The sequence below is a fragment of the Pongo pygmaeus genome, chromosome 14 (genome assembly GCF_028885625.2).
Source record: "Pongo pygmaeus isolate AG05252 chromosome 14, NHGRI_mPonPyg2-v2.0_pri, whole genome shotgun sequence".
Lineage (NCBI taxonomy): Eukaryota > Metazoa > Chordata > Mammalia > Primates > Hominidae > Pongo > Pongo pygmaeus.
The window spans coordinates 25129540-25152718 of NC_072387.2; the positions used below are offsets into that span (position 1 = coordinate 25129540).

General features: G+C 38.0%; 1 long non-coding RNA gene across 1 annotated transcript; it reads right to left on the reverse strand.

Annotated features, from left to right (window-relative positions):
- Window positions 1–6630: 6630 nt before the first annotated feature.
- LOC129011856 (uncharacterized) lies at window positions 6631–21699 on the reverse strand. The gene is made up of 4 exons (XR_008493457.1): window positions 21635–21699; window positions 20734–20792; window positions 6954–7096; window positions 6631–6846 (listed from the first exon to the last, which is right to left on the reverse strand). It is a non-coding gene; the product is annotated as an uncharacterized LOC129011856 (long non-coding RNA).
- Window positions 21700–23179: the final 1480 nt, after the last annotated feature.

Sequence of the window (23179 nt, forward strand, 5' to 3'; positions counted from 1 at the left end):
GTTTTTGTGCTCAAAAACATGGGGTGCTCTATCCCGAGTTATGAAGCAACTGATATCTATGTAGTCACTTGTAATACTAATAAGAGGATGACTGGAGTAAGCTATTTTTTTTAATGCAACTAATGACTCTTTAAATAAGTCTTAAGATTCTTGTGATCAAGTTGATACCTCAGGTAACGCGTTGTTTTCAAACCTTCATAAAAGCATGGCCAGTTAAGGTTGTGTCCATATTCAAACAGAGTTTGCACCAAATCAAAAACAGTCTCGTACTCTTTATCTGGTTGTAGAAAAGAGAAAATGTAGGTTTCTTCACCTATGATTTACCTGATGTTTCTTTGGAGGGCTCTCTTAGGGGCTATTTCAACAAACATGACATTTTCCCTTCATTTGGCTGCAGTTGTGAGAGCCTGGATGAAACCAACTGTCTCTGGAATGTTCCTGTATCAATATTTGCCAGTAGTCAAATGTTCACAAGCTGTTTTTCCTGTTGTTTTGAAATCATTTCCATTTCTGGCTCTATCTTCCCGAAATACCCAATGTTCTCTTTAATGTCTTTGCACACTGGATCCATCATATAATTGTAATTAGCAGCTGGAACTGACAGAATATATGAAAATATCCTGCTTTTCTCAAACTGCTGAGCCACCTCTTGATGACACTTGTCTATAGCTTCTCCCTCTCCTGACAGGGTACAGGAGCAAGGACTGTTAAAGGTGCCTTGCTCATTCTTTTGGAGGACACTAGAGCCTTTGAAATTTCTGTTCTGGGAACCTAAAAAAGCTCTAAAATATAAAGTCCCTTATTAAAAAATAAAATATAAATTATAACTACATAAAATTAAATATATTACATGCTTTACTACCATATCTGTTTCATAGCCACCTCCTGTTGCTATTGCAGTGAGCCCCAGTGTTGCGGGTATCCACTTAAAACACCAAGTGATGCTCATCATCTCCACAGGAGCAGTTTGTCTCGCCGGTAAATCCTGCTTCACAGTGAAAAGTGATCTCTCATGGTATTTTTTAAAATTATTTTTATGGGTGCATACTATATATATACATATATACATATATATGGTACATGAGATATTATGCTCGAGGCATACAAAACATAGTAATCACATCAGGGTAAATAGTGTGTAAATCACCTCAAGCATGTATCATTTCTTTGTGTTACAAACATTCCATGTATACTTTTATAGTTTTAGGTTTTTTTGTTTGTTTGTTTGTTTGTTTGTTTTGAGACTGAGTTTCTCTCCTGTTTCCTAGGCTGGAGTGCAGTGGCATTATCGATCTCGGCTCACAGCAACCTCCGCCTCCTAGGTTCAAGCAATTCTCCTGCCTCAGCCTCCCGAATAGCTAGGATTACAGGCATGCGCCACCACGCCCGGCTATTTTTGTATTTTTAGTAGACACAGCATTTCTCCATGTTGGTTGGGCTGGTCTCGAACTCCCGACCTCAGGAGATCGGCCTGCCTTGGCCTCCCAAAGTGCTGGGATCACAGGCATGAGCCACCACGCCCAGCCTATATCTTTTACTTGCATCATCGTGTATTCTTTTAATACTTAAGATGGTAAGACATGTTGTTTTCTGTTGCCACATAGTGTTAATTTTACTTTTATTGAGTGTAATACTATATTGCCTGGATATATCACAATTCACATAATCATCTTCCTGCCTGTGAAGAATATCGTTGGTGTGTTGATAGAGACTGCACTGACTCTGTAGATTGCTTTGGGTAGTATAGACATTTTAACAATATGGATTCTTCCAATCCATGAAAATAGAATATATTTCCAATTTCGTCTCCTCTTCACTTTCTTGCATCAATGCTTCATAGTTTTCATTGTAGAGATCTTTCACTTCTTAGGTTAAGTGAATTCCTAGGTATCTTATTTGTAGCTATTGTAAATGGCATTAGTTTCTTGATTTTTTTTTCAGATTGTTCACTGTTGACATATAGACATGCTGATTTTGTATGTTGATTGTTTTCATCCTGCAACTTTACTGAATGTATCAGTTCTTAGAAGGAGTCTTTAGGTTTTTCAAATATAAGATCACATCAACTTCAAACAAAAATAATTTGACTTCTTTCTTTCCATTTGGATACCCTTTACTTCTTTATCTTGTCTGAAAGCTCTAGGTAGAACTTCTTGTATTTTTCATCATGTTTAGTGAAATAGTGTGAACCACAGAACCCAAAGAAAGTACGACTAGTGATGCATAAAGTGCTCCCAAGAAGCAGAGAAATATCATCACCCTATAAAAGAAAGCCATGATACTTCATATGTATCATACATTGAGGTCTGCATCTTTGTTTGCTTGCCATTTCAGACAGATGACTCATCTCAGAAAAATATGAAGTAAACTTATGTTACCGATGACTTCAGTATAGTACTGTAAATACATTTTATCTTCCTTGTAATTTTCTTAGTGACATTTTCTTTTGTCCACCTTATTTTTGTAAGAATATAGTATATAACAAAATATTAGCCAGGCATGGTGGCACATGCCCGTATTCCCAGCTGCTCAGGAGGCTGAGGCAGGAGAATGGCTTGAACCCAGAAGACAGAGGTTGCAGTAAGCTGAGATTGCACCATTGTATACCAGCCTGGGCAACAAGAGTGAGACTCTGTCTCAAAAAATGAAAAAAAAAAAGAATATAGTATATAATACACTGAACCTACAAAATATGTGTTCTTTGACTGTTTATGTTATGAATAAGGCTTCTGGTCAACAGCTGGCTGTTAGTAGTTAAGTTTTGTGGGAGTCCAAATTTATATGTGAATTTTCTACTATGCCCCTAAACCCCACATTGTTCAAGAGGAAAGGAAAGGAAAACACTAGAATGAACCATGTGGGATTGGACTGAAATGGAGAGTGTCAGTAAGAACTTGGGATTTTCAACATATTTTGATACTGAAATTTGGATTAATGTAAACATGTATGCATGTGGATTTATGTATATGCACGTATTTCTCTCTCTGTTCCAGGAGGAAGCCTGTGAGCAATGAGAACGCCAATAGCCATATACACATCTGCTTCAACTAGTGGCCAGATCTTGGTTTCTAAATATCATTCTCCCCTAAAAAAATCTGGTCTGCTAGAAAAATGGCTGATTTCACGGCTAGGGGAGAGAAAGCAGATGATAAACTTGGAAGATTGTATGCCATAAAATAAAGAAATACTGAAAGAATAATGGCAAAGCATCAAAAAGACATGAAGTCAGCCTGAAATGGCTATCACTGGCCAAGTCTGGGAGTACTGAACACCAAAATAATGTTTTCCCTTCTCCCCTGTCTGTTTGTTTTGTTGTTTCATTTTTCAATCCATGTAGAAGGCATGAAAGAATAAGAAAATCATCATGTGGCCACCATTAGGCCAGCGTCATCATAATTAATTCAAGCAAGAACCATCAATGCAGCCAGGTGTGGTGGCTCATGCCTGTAATTCCAGCACTTTGGGAAGCTGAGACTGGGCGGATCCCTTGAGCCCAGGAGTTTGAGACCAGCCTGGGCAAATGGCAACATCCCATTTCTACAAAAAATAAAAACATCAGCCAGGCACGGTGGTGTGCCACTGTAATCATAGCTGCTTGGGAGGCTGAATAAGAGGATCGCTTGAGCCCAGGAGGAAGTCTGAGGCTGCAGTGAGCTGAGCTTGTGCCACTGCACTCTAACCTAGGGTACAGAGCATGACCCTGTCTTAAAAAAAAAAAAAAAAAACAGAACAGCAAAGAAAAAGAAAGAAAAAGTCATCAATGCAATGCTAAATCTAGTGGGTGAAATTTTGAGGCATAACTAGACATTTATAGAGCCACAAAGTATTGTCACACAAGATATCAGTAAAATACAAAAGGTAAACAGTAACTTTACCATGGACAAACCTGACAGATACTCCTTAACCAAAGAAGCAAAGGCAACACTGGCCAGCAATGAAACCAAGTGACAGCCTCCAGATGTGCCGCATAAGCCTCCAGATACGTTGTACTGGGAAGAAGTCAGCATCACCTGTGTGACATTCCTGCCTGAATGACATAACCTGAATCTAATAATGAGGAAACATCATATGAACACAAACTGAGAGAAAAATCCATAAAATAATTGACCCATACTCTTCAAAAACGTGAATGTTATGAAAATCAAAGAAAGGCTCAACAACAGCCCCAGATTAAAGGAGAACAAAGAAAGAGGACAACTGGACCCAATACATCATGGAATGTGAAAATCCCCCATCTTGGATTTTCCTTGGCTATAAAAGATATTATTGGGGAAATTGGCAAACTCTTAATAAGGTCTGTCAATTAGATATTAATATTGAATCAATTTCAATTTCCTGATTTTGATAATGATAATCATAGTTATGTAAGAAAATTTCTTCTTTTTAGGAAATAGACAGTAAAATATTTAGAAATAAAGAGGCATCATGTCTGTGACTAACAAATGGTTCAGGAAGAGAAATCTATATTATGTACCTAAATTTATATTTATTTTAAAAGAGAAGAAAAAAAGTGGGTGAAGAAGTAAAGCGAATGCAGTAAAATGTTAACATTTGAGGAATGAGACCCAAAGATTCTTTGTACTATTTTTATCATTTTTCCTTAAGTCGGAAATTGTCAAAACAAAACATGTCTAACAAGAAAAACAAATTTTTAAAAATATCAACAAATTATATCCCATTGTATGAAATAAACCATGCATCCATGTTGATCCAAGTAAATGAATAAATTGAAGATGGAATACCTACTAAAGTAATCAGGAGTGCTGGCCTAATGTCAGCAATTTACTCTCACAGGGTTTGGGGGGAAATTATTTGTAATATAACTTGGAACTTTTCTATAATTTTAAGAGTGTTTCCAAAAGGTTCACAAATAAAAATAAATAAATAGAAAAGGTGAAAAGCCTAAGGCAATTCATATACTTCCAGGAGAAAAGATCTACATACACCAGTGCTTAAAATTAAGATTATGTAAGTTCGATGGCACTGTAACAGCTGACATACATCCAAACATTGACAATGACCACAGTATCAATATGTCAAAAGGATGTCTGTCTAAATTAAAATCTATCACCATATAAAAATTATAAAATAAGAATAAACCATCTAACTCCACTGAAGTATTAATGACAACTTAGCTGTTTGGCTGTTTAACCAGTTGGCATTTTGAAAGTTTGAGTATGTAAAACTCAATAATACTAGTTTTCTTTTTCTTTTTTCTTTTTTTTTCTTTTTTTTTTTTTTTTTTTTTTTTGACATGTTGTCTTGCTCTGTCACCCAAGCTAGAGTGCAGTGGCACGATCTTGGCTCACTGTAACCTCCACCTCCTGGGCTCAAGCGATTCTCCTGCCTCAGCCTCCTGAGTAGCTGGGATTACAGGTGCGTGCCACCACACCCAGCTAATTTTTGTATTTTTAGTAGACACAGGGTTTCACCACGTTGGTCAGGCTGGTCTCAAATGTCTGACCTCGTGATCCACCCACCTGGGCCTCCCAAAGCACTGGGATTACAGGAGTGAGCCACCATGCCTGGCCAGTAGTACTAGTTTTCATTTGTAAGATCCACTTGAAAGTTAGTCAAGAAGACCAAGAATCATTACTTTAAGTACTATATAAGTTTTCATCAGACATACATGATACAAAAATACTTTCCTTTAATAAAGATTTTCACATGTCATATACATAATGGGAAGCAAAATGTCAGGTAAACAGACCAAAAATTACATTTTACTATCTTTCAGGTCATATATTTCTGGTTAAAATCAATACATATTTCTTAATATTTCCAAACTATATCTTAATTTATATTTGACTCATCAGTAGGTCCTAGATGAGGAATCACATATGATCCCAATTCAAATTCAGCAGCATCTGGAAAAAAAAAGAAAGAATTACTTATCTCAAATATTCCATAGTTAACTAAGTGTAAGTCAGTAACATGAAGTGAGAACTTCATCAGTGTTCATAAGAATAAAAAATACATATGCAATATTACAATACAAAATTACTGTGAAATATAATTTGGTCATAGTCACAGATTGAATTATCATTGTGGTTAAATATCAGAGCTCCTGGTTTTCTCATTTTTTCATTCATTTATTCAACAACCATATGGTCAGGAACTAGGACAAGCACCGAAATTACAAGATGAAGATTATACAGTCCACCCCTCAACATTGCATGCTACAACCTGAAAAGCAAGCAGACGCACAGGCAATTTCCACAGACAGTCACAGACACAATGGCAGGTATTAAACAGGGCACTGTTGGAACACACAGAAGAGACATGTATCTCTGTTTCATGCCAATATTGTAGGCTGTTTGCTGGAGAAAATATGTAGGTTGATACCCGAAGGACAAGAAAGAAGAACGGCTGATGGAGGGAAGAACACGTGCAGAGAGCTGGAGCCGAGGAAGGTCCCTGTGTTCTGAGTAGCTGACTTTGGTGAGACGCTAGAGCAAAGGGACAGAGTATGGCAAGTGATGAGAGATGAGGCAGAATAACTTGACAGGAGCCAAACTGATTTGGGTGTTTTTACTCCATGCTAGGAATCTGGAACCTTTCCTGTGGGCAAAAGTAAACCAATGACAAAGTAAATGACTGGAGATTTAAAATGTCACCTGTCACGTGGCTGCCTTTGAACTGGAGTAGCCTGAGTGTTAGTAGATGAGCCTGGAGTCTGTCTCTTGGCCTTAAATCACCACCATAAACCTGGGCAGTCGATGATGCCTTTGTTTTCTGAGAACAGTTTCAGTGTGCTGGCTGGCAGGTCCATAGGGATGGCAGAAGTGAAGAAAGTGTAGAGCCAGAGGAAAAAAGATACACAGACTTCTTGAGATTTCTCTGAAGCTATGGAACATGATGAATTAATGATGGGTTAAGTATACTTTTCATTATAAATGTTGCTTTCACATCTTTCATTAGTGGTGTGAATGAAAAAATATTTAACATATTACCTGTTAACTAAATTATGGCAAGGGATGTTATTTGCTATTTGTAGTTTGTTTCGGAAATCGATGAATTAAATTTAATTCATAAACTTTGGCAACATACCTTTTTGTAGCTCTCTAGTTATACTGTCTTGAAACTCCTGCGGCATCTGAAATATGTCAGATATTATTTATTATGTTTAAGTTAAACAGGAAACATTATTATGAGAATTATACACCACTTATAAAAATGTAACCTTTTATACAATAATTTCAAAGACTAGATCTAACTTGAGAATTGCTTAAATAAATAATAACCACATAAATAAAATTCCCACTTATGTTTAGGTAACAGAAAACATATATGTTATGCTGTTTAGATTAATCTGATAAAAAGTACAATTAATATTGATATATTAAAAATAACAACTATATCATGGTGATAAGAACTAAGCTCTGGTTTTTATCTTTTCCAAATTCCTACCTAGGAGTCTGGGGAGTCATGCCCCAGAAACCATAAATTCTCATCAGATGGGTTTTATTTAACTCTATATATTGTGACTTTCTTTTCAATCTGACTCTGGCATAACATTATGAGACAAGGAAAAAAATTAACCCTAAAATATATTCCCTAGCCAAACCCATGTATTTCTCTGTATTTGATTGATGTTTCATGACTTCCTAAAATACATAAAACCAAGCTGTACCCCAACCACCTCGGGCACATGTTCTCAAGATCTCCTGAGGGCTGTGTCACAGGCCACAGTCACTCAAATTTGGCTCAGAATAAATCTCTTCAAATATTTTACAGAGTTTGACTCTTTGTCCACAGTTATCATGATAATATGATATCCAATGCCTTCACATATTTTGGGTGCAAAGACATTTTTCAGACTAAGAGGTTTAGGAATAGAGAGACAGTTTTCTATAACGTTTTTGTGACAATAACATTATAGATAGACTTTATAAAATGAGTAACATGACAAAATCGTTACTAGCCAGACCTTGTAAAAGTAATAACTCAATACCGGATAAAGGGAGAAGCCTTTAACGAAAAAATCTTATGTTATCATTTATTAACACTGTGTAAAATGTGCAGTTTTTCATGATTTGAACTAAGAACCTACTAATGTAATGTTATTATTTTCTTTTCTTCCAAAATTCTTCTAAATATTTCCTTTGTGTGATAGATTTTATTAGTTCATTATACCCCAGTCACAAATGCTTTCATAATACTTACATGTTACTTAGATTACAAATCAAATACTTTTCTTGACAGGCTTCTTTCTTTTATCCTAAGAAGTTTTAACTCTCTAGATAGAGGAAACTTTTCGTATAATAGATGTAAGTAAAGGTCATTCTTTTCCCTCCTAACTCTGAAAGAGTACAGGGTAGAAGTAGTTGCCTCTAGTCCAATCTTGGAGCTGCCTCTCCCTACATAAATCCTCTTCCAGCCTTTTGCCGACTTTTGAATATTTTACCACACAAATGACTGCTGAGGGCAACTGCCTTTGGGAAGAGATACCAGGTCAGATTTGCAGGGTCAGAGGGAAAAGGGACAGACCATAACACAAGGAGGGAGCTGTTCTGAAAGGGGCTTCCAAGAGCTGTCAGAAGGGTTGATGGCCCCAGTTTTGTCCTGGCTGGTGGCAGGCTGGGGCAGTTCTGCCCGTACTCAGCAGTGAAAACTGGCAAATATGAAATGACTTTTCAAAATCCCTTTCATTTTATTCTTGCTTTTCCATTAAATAATATATTTTCCTAATAATTCCCTTAATAGAAATTCAGAACTGTTGTCACCCATTGAATGACTTAATACAGTGCCTGGTACAGGTTATAGAAGGAAAATGGTGAGAAAAGCATCTTGGTGACATTAATCACTGTCCTATTCAGTTAGAGACAAAGGTGGCATCAATGGCTTTGGAAGTGTGTAGAGCAACAGCTTAGGAGAAACTGAACGTTGTCAGAGGAAATAAAAAAGCTTAGTAAACTGCTCGTCTTCATTTTATGCAACATACCAACCAAATCAAAAGCTACATTAGCTCCTAATGAATTAAAATACATAAACTTTTCATTAAACACATTCTTCCTTTCTCTGTGGTCTTTCTGTTTATTTCCAGGTGGAGATTATGTTTCAGATGGTGGAGGTGGCTTCAAGTCCAACATTAATAAGGGGAGCACATTTGAAACTTCATTTGTACTTTTTCATTTAAAAAATCAGTAGGTGACAAAATTATACACAGGAGAAAAATGCACCAGCAAATTTTAGCTAATGAGAAAAATTCCCTCATAACTGGTAGTTTTCAAACTATGTCCCAAAGAAATCTAAGGTTCCACACAGGACACTGCAGGATTAAAAGATAAGGAAGTCACAGTTTAGAGCTCCCATCCCTCCCTTAGCCAGACAGCTGGACTTCTGTCTTACAGAATACAGTTTCATAGACATTTTATTAAAAAGGAAAGTGCTATTCTTCAATTTTTTAAGGTATGCCACCAATGTAGTAAAAGTCCCTAACTTTTCATAGAAGGCAACACAGGCTCAGAGAGATTGTAGCTTGCCTGAGGTCACGTAGTGAATTAGCTACATACAGGCCGGGAATGGGCTTCAGGTCTCCTTACTGAGCCTGGAGTTCTATGCCAGCTGCTTCCTTCTTATTTAGAAAACAGACATAGATTTAAAAATATAACTCAGAGGAAATGCATATGTAAAACTGTCACATAGCTCAATAATGTTTAGGCATGAGACAGAAAAGAGTACTTCTCTAAATTGTAAGCTCAAAAATTATGAAAAAATTAGAAACAGCAATTAACGTCAAAACTTTTGTTAGGAGCAATAAATATACCTAATGTATAAAGAACATTTTTTTTTAAGTCACAGGACAGGGAACATAAAATAAAGAGCCTTTAGTTGAACTAAGCAAGCTGAAGTTGAGAAAAATTCTTCCTCAGAAGGACTATTAATTTTCTCCAAATAAAACATGGTTTACCACAATCAGTCAATAAGTCAATTATCCATGTTGTGGGTTTTTTATAGCAAAATTGAAGACACAAAACAGATTTCTCTTTTTCATCTAGCACACTTCTGTCCACTGCCTCATCATTACAAAGACATGGATTTAATTTCAATTACAATTTAAATCCAGGCAGAAATGATAGGAGAACCTTGGTTTCCCTGGCCTCACATTTCCACATGAGGACTTATACTCTCTCTACCTTCCTCTTGGAAAGATTTACCAAAAGGGTGAATTTGTGCTCGCTTGGTTCTATGTCTGTCCTGTGAAATGATGTGTCTGCCCACAGTGACATGAATTCAAGTCAGCTGTCATCTCTGCAGCAGGCAGCCTGCTTTGGGGATGGGTATCAAGCTTTCTCCACTTATAACTGTGTGGGTGAGTGCCTAATCTGGGATGAAGTGTTGCTGTGCCTGCACATCTGAGCCACATCCCCCATTAGTTATTCTGAGTCAGTAATAAAAGCTAGTATGCTGCTGCTCATCTGTCTGACTCCTATGTTCTCAACTTCAAAGGGGATTTGCTGCCTACCTCCCCACAGCCTCAGCAAGAAAGCTGACCTTACAGCATGTATACCAATGTTTCCTTCTTCCTCAGTTACATGCTCTTACTGTACATTCTCCAACACATCCCATACTTTAAGAGGAGAAGAGTCAAAAGGAAAATTTTAGAAAAAGAAATATAGTGAAATCAATAACAAAGGGAAAGCCCAGTAAATACAAATATATAGTTCATTCATTCAACAATAGTGTCTAGTACAGGCTACTGTCAAATAACACTTGAGATTACTGGCTGGAAAATACTGCTGCATTTTTCAAGAATGATTTAATAAATACATGCATACCACACACACACACACACACACACACACATTTTTATAGCTACTATATTTTCAGTAACTTTTGATGTTTTCAAATTAAACTGTGATAGCATTCTTTATTTTAAGGACCATTCAAGTGTTGTAAAAGTAAATATGCACTCAAGTGTCATAGAATCAAATATGTTTGCCTATTTAAACCACTGCAATTCAATATAAATTTAAATAGGCTAATGAATGGAGGAAATGATACTTGTCAGTCTGTAATTATGAAATACACATATTTTGTCACAGAGAAAATGAGTGGGGAACAGTCTGGTGATTGAGGAGCTAAAGGATTCAGCACAGAGCCACACATATATTTAAAGACCTTGTGAAAAAAGTGAAGGGAAAGAATGGGAAGAAGGTGAGAGATTGCCTGAAACTTTCAAAGGATAAAATGAGTACTGGACATTTGGTAAGAAAGTACAATAAAGTGCAGACAGAAGGGATTACATAGGACATATATAACTGATGTAACAAAAGGTTTATCAAACACTGTCTTTGTATCCTGAATAAACAGCATAACTATTATGATAGTTTCATTGGAGTTAAAATTTGGAATAGACAGTCACTGCCTTCATGATGCAAACAACCCTCTTTTTAGTTAGGAAGAAAAGCAGCTCACTCTGTTGAGACACAATGCTCCACCATGAAAAAAAATCAAAGATTTAGAAATGTTGTTTTAGCTTGAATGTACCTGTATAACTGCATTTAGAAGAATAACGCTTGAACATACGTAATTTTTAAACCAGGTAAGTTTTACCTTTTATAAAATTGGAATCATTTTTTAAGATTCCAGTGATCAGAAAATTATTGAATGTTCAAAAAAGTCCCACAGTGAAGTAGCTGTTCAGGCTAATTTTAAGTTTCCTTTTTACAACAATATACATTTAAAAGAGGAACCAATCAAATTTTAAAATTACTTCTGATATATAAAACAAAGCATACCAGTAATAAAGTAGAATGTACAAGCGGAAAGTAAAAATTAGCAAAGTATTTGTGCAGGAATCTCTAATCCCTCCATCGCTAATCGATTAGTGGCAAAGCTAGACTTCACGGAATACTGAGAGATGCCTTTAAGGCTAAACATTATGAACATAGAAAAAAACTGCTTCAGCCACCAGTACAACTGAAATCATGTACTAGAGAAATAAGTCATTATAGTAATTTTCCTTAAAGTTATGGAAATGCTCAGTAAGGTAAAACTTCATAGTAGGAATAGTTCAAAATGTTAAAAGCTTGCAAATAAAAACAATGGCTAATAAGTATTAATGTAGTGTTAACATTTTACTTTCTAGCATCAGAGCTAAAAATCTCTAAACACCTTGTTTTTTCATGCTCCATCCAGAAACCCACCCTTTTCTATCATTTTAGTTAGCATGTTACCACCTCTCGTAGTGTTATTTGATGTTTCCCTAGTGGAGATACTTACATTCCTAGCAACTCTAGGAGTCACCTTCTTTCTGTAACTCTAAGCATTTTGTAAACTGTAAGAAATCTTTCAAGGCATTCTGCAGTAATTGTGGAGACATGTCTCTTTGTATCTTGATAGAAAGTACTTTTTAATCTTTTTTATTGTCTAATACGATTTGGCAAACCAATGCCTCATAAGGACACCATTACACCTTGAAACTGCTACATTAAGTGTACAATAAACTGTCGTTCAACTTACTGAGAAATCCTAAAAATAAACACCCATTTCATCCCCCCTCCAATATAAAAATCTTCCCTTGGCAGATCTGGCAAGATGGCTGAATAGGAACACCTCCAGTCTGCAGCTCCCAGTGAGACCAACGCAGAAGGTGGGTGATTTCTGCATTTCCAACTGAGGTACCCAGTTCATCTCATTGGGACTGGTTAGGCAGTGGGTGCAGACCATGGAGGGCAAGCAGAAGCAGTGTGAGGTGTCACCTCACCAGGAAAGTGCAAGGAGCTGGGACATCCCTCCCCAGCCAAGGGAAGCCATGACAGACTGTACTATCCGGCCCAGATACTATGCTTTTCCCATGGTTTTTGCAATCCACAGACCAGGAGATTCCCTCATGTGCCTACACCACCAGGGCCCTGGGGTTTCAGGCCCAAAACTGGGCAGCAGTTTGGGCAGACACTGAGCTAGCTACAGGAGTTTTTTTTTTCATACCCCAGTGGCACCCAGAACCCCAGAGAGACAGAACCGTTCACTCCCATGGAAAGGGGGCTGAAGCCAGGGAGCCAAGTGGTCCCACTCAGCAGGTCCTACTCCCATGGAGTCCAGCAAGCTTTGAAACACTGGCTTGAAATTCTCGTTGCCAGCACAGCAGTCTGAAGTCAACCTGGGATGCTCGAACTTGGTGAGAGGAGGGGCGTCTGCCATTACTGAGGCTTGAGTAGGCAGCTTTCCCATGACATTGCTAAGGAAGCTGGGAAGTTTAGACTAGGGGGACCTCACCACAGCACAGCAAAGTGGCTGTGGCCAGACTGCTTCTCTAGATTCCTCCTCCCGGGGCAGGGCACCTCTGAAAGAAAGGCAGCAGCCCCAGTGAGGGGCTTACAGATAAAACGCCCATCTCCCTGGGACAGAGCACCTGGGGGACGGGGCAGCTGTGGGCACAGCTTCAGCAGACTTCAATGTTTCTGCCTGCTGGCTCTGAAGAGAGCAGCGGATCCTGACAAGGGAGATTCCCCCAGCACAGAGCTCAAGCTCCGCTAAGGGGCAGACTGCCTCCACAAGCGGGTCCCTGACCCCCATGCCTCTTGACTGGGAGAGACCTCCCAGCAGAGGTCGACAGACACCTCATATAGTAGAGATCTGGCTGGCATCAGGCCAGTGACCCTCTGGGATGAAGCTTCCAGAGGAAGAAACAGGCAGCAATCTTTGCTGTTCTGCAGCCTCCACTGGTGATACCCAGGCAAACAGGTCTGGAGTGGACCTCCAGAAAACTGCAGCAGACCTGCAGAAGAGGGGCCTGACTGTTAGAAGGAAAACTAACAAACAGAAAGTAACAACATCAACATCAAAAAAAAGGACCCCCACACACACAGAAACCCCACACAAAGGTCATCAGCCTCAAAGATCAATAGTAGATAAATCCACAAAGATGAGGAAAAAACAGCATAAAAATGCTGAAAATTCTCAAAACCAGAATGCCTCTTCTCGTCCAAATATTCACAACTCCTCTCCAGCAAGGGCACAAAACTGGATGGAGAATGAGATTGACAAATTGACAGTAGCAGGCTTCAGAAGGTGGGTAATAACAAACTCCTCTGAGCTAAAGCAGCATGCTCTAACCCAGTGCAAGGAAGCTAACCAAGAACCTTGATAAAAGGTTACAGGAATTGCTAGCTAGTATAACTAGTTTTGAGAAGAGCATAAATGACCTTATGGAGCTGAAAAACACAGCATGAGAACTTCGTGAAGCATACAGAAGTATCAATAGCTGAATCAATCAAGTGGAAGAAAGGATATCAGAGATCAAAGATCAACTTACTGAAATAAGGCATGAAGACAAGCTTAGAGAAAAAAGAATGAAAAGGAATAAACAAACCTCCAAGAAATATGGGACTCTGTGAGAAGACCAAACCTACGATAGATTGGTGTACCTGAAAGTGATGGGGAGAATGGAACCAAGTTGGAAAACACTCTTCAGGATATCATCCAGTACTGTGGGAAGTCAGGGAACCTGAATGGAGGGACCGGCTGAAGCCATGGCAGAAGAACATAAATTGTGAAGATTTCATGGACATTTGTTAGTTCCCCAAATTAATACTTTTACAATTTCTTACGCCTGTCTTTACTGCAATCTCTGAACATAAATTGTGAAGATTTCATGGACATTTATCACTTCCCCAATCAATACTCTTATAATTTCCTATGCCTGTCTTTACTTTAATCTCTTAATCCCGTCATCTTCGTAAGCTGAGGACGTATGTCACCTCAGGACCCCATGATGATTGCGTTATCTGTACAAATTGTTTGTAAAACATGTGTGTTTGAACAATACGAAATCTGGGCATCCTAAAAGAACAGGATAACAGCGATTTTCAGGGAACAAGGGAGATAACCATAAAGCCTGACTGCCTGCGGGGCTGGGCAGGACAGAGTTGTATTTCTCTTCTTGCAAAAGTGAATAGGAGAAATGTCACTGAATTCTTTTTTTCAGCAAGGAACAGCCCTGGGAAAAGAATGCATTCCCAGGGGGCAGCCTCTAAAATGGCTGCTCTGGGAGTGTCTGTCTTATGCAGTTGTAGATAAGGGATGAAATACGCCCTGGTCTCCTGCAGCAGCCCCAGGCTTGCTAGGATTAGGAAATTCCAGCCTGGCAAATTCTAGTCAGAGCGGTTCTCTGCTCTTGAACCCTGTTTCCTGTTAAGATGTTTATCAATGACAATGCGTGCACAGTGGGACATGGAACCTCATTAGTAATTCTAATTTCACCCTGGCCTTGTGATCTTGCTCTGCCCCCATTTGCCTTGTGATATTTTACTGCCTTTGAAGCACGTGATCTCTGTGACCCACACCCTATTCATGCACTCCCTCCCCTTTGAAAATCACTAATAAAAACTTGCTGGTTTTGCGGCTCAGGGGGACATCACGGAACCTGCCGACCTGTGACGTCACCCCAAGAGACCCAGCTGTAAAATTTCTTTCTTTTGTACTCTTTCTCTTTATTTCTCAGACTGGCTGACACTTAGGGAAAATATAAAAGAACCTACGTTGAAATATTGGGGGCTGGTTCCCCTGATAATCCAGGAGAACATCCCCAACCTAGCAAGACAGGCCAACATTCAAATTCAGGAAATACAGACAACACCATTAAGATACTCCTCAAGAAGAGTAACCACAAGACACATAATCATAAGATTCTCCAAGATTGAAACAAAGGAAAAAATGTTAAGGGCAGCCAGAGAGAAAGGTCAGGTTACCTACAAAGAGAAGCCCATCAGACTCACAACAGATCTCACTGCAGAAACCCTACAAGCCAGAAAAGAATGGAGGCCAATATTCAGCATTCTTAAAGAAAAGAATTTTCAACCCAGAATTTCTTTTTTTAAAATTATACTTTAAGTTCTAGGGTATGTGTGCACAATGTGCAGGTTTGTTACATAGGTATACATGTGCCATGTTGGTTTGCTGCACCCATCAACTCATCATTTACATTAGGTATTTCTCCTAATGCTATCCCTCCCCCAGCCTCCCACTCCCCAACAGATCTTGGTATGTGATGTTCCCCATCCTGTGCCCAAGTATTCTCATTGTTCAATTCCCACCTATGAGAGAGAACATGTGGTGTTTGGTTTTCTGCCTTTGTGATAGTTTGCTAAGAATGATGTCAACCCAGAATTTCATATCCAGCCAAACTAAGCTCCATAAGTGAGGGAGAAATAAAATCCTTTACAGACAAGGAAATGCTGAGAGATTTTGTCACCACTAGGCCTGCCTTACAAGAGCTCCTGAAGGAAGTACTCAATATGGAAAGGAACAACTGGTACCAGCCACTGCAAAAACATACCAAATTGTAAAGGCCATTGACACTATGAAGAAACTGCATCAACTAGCGGGCAAAATAACCAACAAGCATCATGATGACAGGATCAGATTCACACATAACAATATTAACCTTAAATGTAAATGGGCTAAATGCCACAATTAAAAGATACAGATTGGCAAATTGGATAAAGTCAAGACCCATAGGTGTGCTGTATTCAGGAGACCCATCTCATGCAAAGACACACATAGGCTCAAAATAAATGGATAGGGGAATATATACCAAGCAAATGGAAAGCAAAAAAAGCCGGGTTTGCAATTCTAGTCTCTGATCAAACAGACTTTAAACCTACAAAGATCAAAAAGGACAAAGAAAGGCATTAAATAATGGTAAAGGTATCAACGCAACAAGAAGAGCTAACTATTCTAAATATATATGCACCCAATACAGAGGCACCAAGATTCATAAAGCAAGTTCTTAGAGACCTACAAAGAGACCTAGACTCCCACACAATAATAGTGGCAGACTTTAACACCCCACTGTCAATATTAGACAAATCAATGAGACAGCAAATCAACAAGGATATTCAGGACTTGAACTCAGCTCTGGACCAAGCAGACCTAATACACATCTACAGAACTCTCCACCCCAAATCAACAGAATATACATTCTTCTCAGCACCACATAGCACATATTCTAAAATCGACCACATAATTGGAAATAGAACATTCCTCAGCACATAATTGGAAGTAGAACATTCCTCAGCAAATGCAAAAGAACTGAAATCATAACAAACAGTGTCTCTCAGACCACAGTGCAATCAAATTAGAACTCAGGATTAAGAAACTCACTCAAAACCACACAACTACATGGAAATTGAACAACCTGCTCCTGAATCTGAATGACTAGTGGGTAAATAACGAAATTAAGGCAGAAATAAATAAGTTATTTGAAACCAACAAGAACAAAGACACAATGATCAGAATCTCTGGGACACATTTAAAGGAGCGTTTAGAGGGAAATTTATAGCACTAAATGCCCACAAAAGAAGGCAGGAAAGATCTAAAATCAGCTCCCTAACATCACAATTAAAAGAACTAGAGAAGCAAGAGCAAATAAATTCAAAAGCTAGCAGAAGACAAGAAATAACTAAGATCAGAGTGGAACTGAAGGAGACAGAGACATGAAAAACCCTTTAAAACATCAATGAATCCAGGAGCTGGTTTTTTGAAAAGATCAACAAAATAGAAGGACCACTAGCTAAATTAATAAAGAAGAAAAGAGAGAAGAATCAAATAGACATGATGAAAATGACAAAGGGGATATCACCACTGATCCCACAGAAATACAAATTACCATCAGATAATACTATAAACACCTCTACACAAACAAACTAGAAAATCTAGAAGAAATGGATAAATTCCTGGACACATACACGCTCCTAAGACTAAACCAGGAAGAAGTTGAATCCCCGAATAGACCAATAACAAGTTCTGAAATTGAGGCAGTAATTAATAGCCTACCAACCAAAAAAAGCCCAGGACCAGACAGATTCACAGTGTAATTCCACCAGGGTTACAAAGAGGAGTTGGTACCATCCCTTCTGAAACTATTCCAAACAACAGAAAAAGGACTCCTCCTTAACTCATTTTATGAGGCCACCATCATACCGACACCAAAACCTGGCAGAGACACAACAAAAAAAGAAAGTTTCAGGCCAATATCCCTGATGAACATTGATGCGAAAATCCTCAATAAAATACTGGCAAATCGAAACCAGCAGCAAATCAAAAAGCTTATCCACCACAATCAAGTCAGTTTCATCCCTGGGATGCAAGGCTGGTTCAACATACACAAATCAATAAATGTAATCCATCACATAAACAGAACCAATGACAAAAACCACATGATTATCTTAATAGATGCAGAAAAGGCCTTCAATAAAATTCAACACCCTTCATGCTAAAAACTCTCAATAAACTAGGTGGTGATGCAAAATACCTCAAAAGAATAAAAGGTATTTATGACAAACACATACCAATATCATACTGAATGGGCAAAAGCTGGAAGCATTCCCACTGAAAACCAGCACAAGACAAAGATGCTCTCTCTCACCACTCCTATTCAACAAAGTATTGGAAGTTACATCCAGGGCAATCAGGCAAGATAAAGAAATAAAGGGTATTCAAGTAGAGGAAGAGAAAGTCAAATTGTCCCTATTTGCAGATGACATGATTGAATATTTAGAAAACCCCATCATCTCAGTCCAAAAACACCTTAAGCTGATAAGCAACTTCAGCAAAGTCTCAGCCTATAAAATCAATGTGCAAAAATCACAATCATTCTTATACACAAATAGACAAGCAGAGAGCCAAATCATGAGTGAACTCCCATTCACAATTGCTTCAAAGAGAAAAAAATACCTAGGAATCCAACTTACAAGGGACGTGAAGGACCTCTTCAAGGAGAACTATAAACCACTGCTCAATGAAATAAAAGAGGATACAAACAAACGGAAGAACATTCCATGCTCATGGGTAGGAAGAATCAATATCGTAAAAATGGCCATACTGCCCAAGGTAATTAATAGATTCAATGCTATTCCCATCAAGCTACTATTGACTTTCTTGACAGAATTATAATAAACTACTTTAAATTTCATATGGAACCAAAAAAGAGCTTTCATAGCCAAGACAATCCCAAGCAAAAAGAACAAAGCTGGAGACATCATGCTACCTGACTTCAAACTATACTACAAGGCTTCAGTAACCGAAACAGCATGGTACTGGTACAAAAACAGATATATAGAACAACAGAACAGAACAGAAGCCTCGGAAACAACACCACACATCTACAACCATCTGATCTTCAACAAACCTGACAAAAACAAGCAGTGGGGAAAGGATTCCCTATTTAATAAATAATGCTGGGAAAACTGGGTAACTATATGCAGAAAACAGAAACTGGACTCCTTCCTTACACTTTATACAAAAATTAACTCAAGATGGATTACAGACTTAAACATAAAACCTAAAACCATAAAAACCCTAGAAGAAAACCTAGGCAATACTATTCAGGGCAGAGGCATGGGCAAAGACTTCATAACTAAAACACCAAAAGCAATTGCAACTAAAGCCAAAATTGACAAATGGGATCTAATTAAACTAAAGAGCTTCTGCACAGAAAAAGAAACTATCATCAGAGTGACCAAACAACCTACAGAATGGGAGAAAATTTCTGCAATCTATCTATCTGACAAAGGTCTAATATCCAGAATCTGCAAGGAATTTAAACAAATTTACAAGAAAAAACAACCCAATCAAAAAGGGGGTGAAGGATATGAACAGATACCTCTCAAAAGAAGATATTTATGTGGCTGACAAACATATGAAAAAAAGCTCATCATCACAGGTCATTAGAGAAATGCAAATCAAAACTACAATGAGATACCATCTCACTCCAGTTAGAATGGCAGTCATTAAAAAGTCAGGAAGCAACAGATGCTGGAGAGGATGTGGAGAAATAGGAATGCTTTTACACTGTTGGTGGGAGTGTAAATTAGTTAAACTATTCTGGAAGACAGTGTGGCAATTCCTCAAGCCTCTTGAACCAGAAATATCATTTGATCCAGTAATCCCATTACTGGGCATATACCCAAAGGATTATAAATCATTCTACTACAAAGACACACACACATGTATGTTTATTGCAGTGCTATTCACAATAGCAAAGACTTTGAACCAACCCAAATGCCCATCAATGATAGACTGGATAAAGAAAATGTGGCATATATACACCATGAAATATTATGCAGCCATAAAAAAGAATGAGTTCATGTCCTTTGCAGGGACATGAAGGAAGCTGGAAACAATAATTCTCAGCAAACTAACACAGGAACAGAAAACCAAACACCACATGTTCTCACTCATAAGTGGGAGTTAAACAATGAGAACACATGGACACAGGGAGGGGAACATCACACACTGGGGCCTGCCGGGGGTCGGGGGCAAGGGGAGGGAGAGCATTAGGACAAATACCTAATCCAAGCGGGGCTTAAAACTTAGATGACGGGCTAATAGGTGCAGCAAACCACCATGGCACAATTATCCCTATGTAACAAACCTGCACGCTCTGCACATTTATCCCAGAATCTAAAGTTAATAAAAATCATCACTTGAATCACATCTGCATTTACACACATCATCCTCTGGTAAAATCATAGATATATGACCTGATTTTTCTAGTAAGAACTAATGAGAACATTTTATATTTGCCTCATCCTTAACAATTTACAGAGGTATATAACATTCATCTTTTCATGCCCAGTAGTAAAATTTCATGACTCTGAAGCACTTAGACTTCAATCATCTCATATTTTCAGAAAAACAAAATAAGCTAGCAAAATGATGAAAATAAAATCAGCTAGCTAGAATCTCCTATATATGTACAAAACCAATCATTTTCTTTGTTACCTTTTAAGCTCTTTGGCTGCAATGCTGTCCAAGAAACCCTCAGTTTGCTCTTCTATGATCTGTTAGGATATAAAGCCAAGAAAAGAAACAAGGTTGAGTCTTCATTTAACATGGGCCTATGCTACTTTTCTCTGCATTAAGGAGGTCATAAAAACCCCACCAAAATTATAAGCCAATGTTCATTGATTGAAATGATTATTTTAGTAACTGATACATAAAGAAAACTAGTTGCTGTTTATTTATTTTTGTTCAACCAGTGATTTAAGGGGCCAGGCATGGTGGTTCACACCAGTAATTCTGGCACTTTTGGAGGCTGAGGAGAGAGAATTGCATGAGGCCAGGAGTTTGAGACCAGCATGGGCAACATAGTGAGACTCCATCTCTACAAAAAAAAAAAAAAAAAATGGTCACGCATGGTGGCACATGCCTGTAGTCCCAGCTACTCAGGAGGTTGAGGTGGGAGAATTGCTTGAGTCCAGGAGGCTGAATCAACAGTGAGCCATTATTGTGCCACTATAAGCCAGCCTGGGTGACAGAGTAAGACCCTGTCTTAAAAAAAGTTTTATGGTTTCTGTAATTTTTTTAAGAGACAGGGTCTCACTACATGATCCAGGCTGAAGTACAGTGGCTATAAACACAGAATCACGGTATGCAACAACCTTGAACTCTTCAGCTCAAGTGATCTTCTTGCCTCAGTTTCTGGAATAGTGAGGACTTTTAAGCATGTGCCACTGTGACTGGCTTTTGTAATTTTCCCCCACTTGAAAAATGGTCAAACGTTATACAAGTGTCTTAAACTGGGTCAAGCATGATTGAACTATCCTTTCCCTTACAATCTCTACAATTGCTATAGCTTGTCATTGTTGGATTTATTTTTAGATTCCCAGAAATGGACTCTTACTATGAGTGAAATCACATGGTTGAACTGGAAGGTTCCTGTCACATCTGCAGGACAGATGGCAACCATGCATGGCTCTTCATGGAATTCTGGGAAGGAAGAATATAATTAATTCTGTTTGGTGTATTGGCGATTTAACGACTTTATATCACTACCATATTAGTTGCCAATCGTTCAAGTGATGACAAGATAGAGAGACATCTGTGAACTTTCTTTTAAAAATTCAACTATTTGCTTGATTTAACTACTTAAAAGTTGTTGTACAATTGCCCAGCAATAGACATCTTTTACAAAAATCGAGATGAAAATGTTGTAAGTACAATAGCAATTAACGATGTACTGTTATGTAAGAAAATGACAAAACTTTTAACTTAAAAACATAATCTTTTATAGTGTCACAGGTGTATTTAATTCATAAAAATTGTTTATCTTAGACTCCTTTAAATAATAACCATTTGTGATTAAATGTTAAGGTACCAATCATTTACATAAGATTAGGAGTGGAAAGCTTTACAAGTGTTGTGAACAACAGCTATATTAACATCAATTAGAAAGTAAGCCAAAGCATCTCTAAGTTTCCCTCTAGTTATTAGGCAATAACATTCAATTTCTAAAACCTAACAAATACAGCTTTTAAAGGATTTAAATGCATCCATTTACTTACAGTTATTGAATAGAATTAGCAAATGGGTCGCTCCTGAAAATGAGAGCTCCAGGGACTTAAACTGTAAAATTTTTTCCTCCCTTTATTAACACAGATAATTATGACCTTTACTTAACTATTGTGAGGCAATTAAGCAACTCAATATATTTCACTAAATAAATGGCAAGAATTCCATCAGAAATCTGAAAGCTAAAGAAAAAGATTATATAGCCAACCTTACACAAGCAGTCGTCTACACTGTTATTTGAAGTTCACGAGCACGAGGTAGGTAGGGATCCTCAGGTTTCCTCTTGGAATATGATTTCTGTTGAGAGCTAAGCCATTATTAACATTTCACATACAAGGTGACTCTAGGACTGGCCTTGTACTATGAGCAGTGGATAAAGATCTGGTCTTCTCTCTCTACATCAGAGGCTTGGTCGCCTCTACTACCCTCTCATGAGTTCTGTGAAGAGTACAAGAGACGAATGCTTAGTATTTCATTTTTTTTCCTAAATAATTCCTCCAAAATTTGCATTTTTGATGGCATTCCCAGCAACAGTGTTTTAACTATGAAAATAGGTCAGAGTGTGACTACTGTATGCAATTATAGTTTTGAAGTTGTCCTAAAGAGGTATATATACTTCTAGGGGGATTTCTAACAAATAAGTAATTCAAAAAAGTAGGCAGTGGGGAGAAATGACTATCAATGATATATGGCTTAACAGATAACATTTGCTGCCTTCTGGTTCTGAGAATGCCATTAGAAATACCGATATATAAAGGAGAACTATGTGAGATGATGAATATGTTAATTTGCTTGACTATAACCACTTCACTGTGTATAAATGTATCAAAATCTCATGTTGTATTCCTTAAATATATGCAATAAAATAAATTAGATG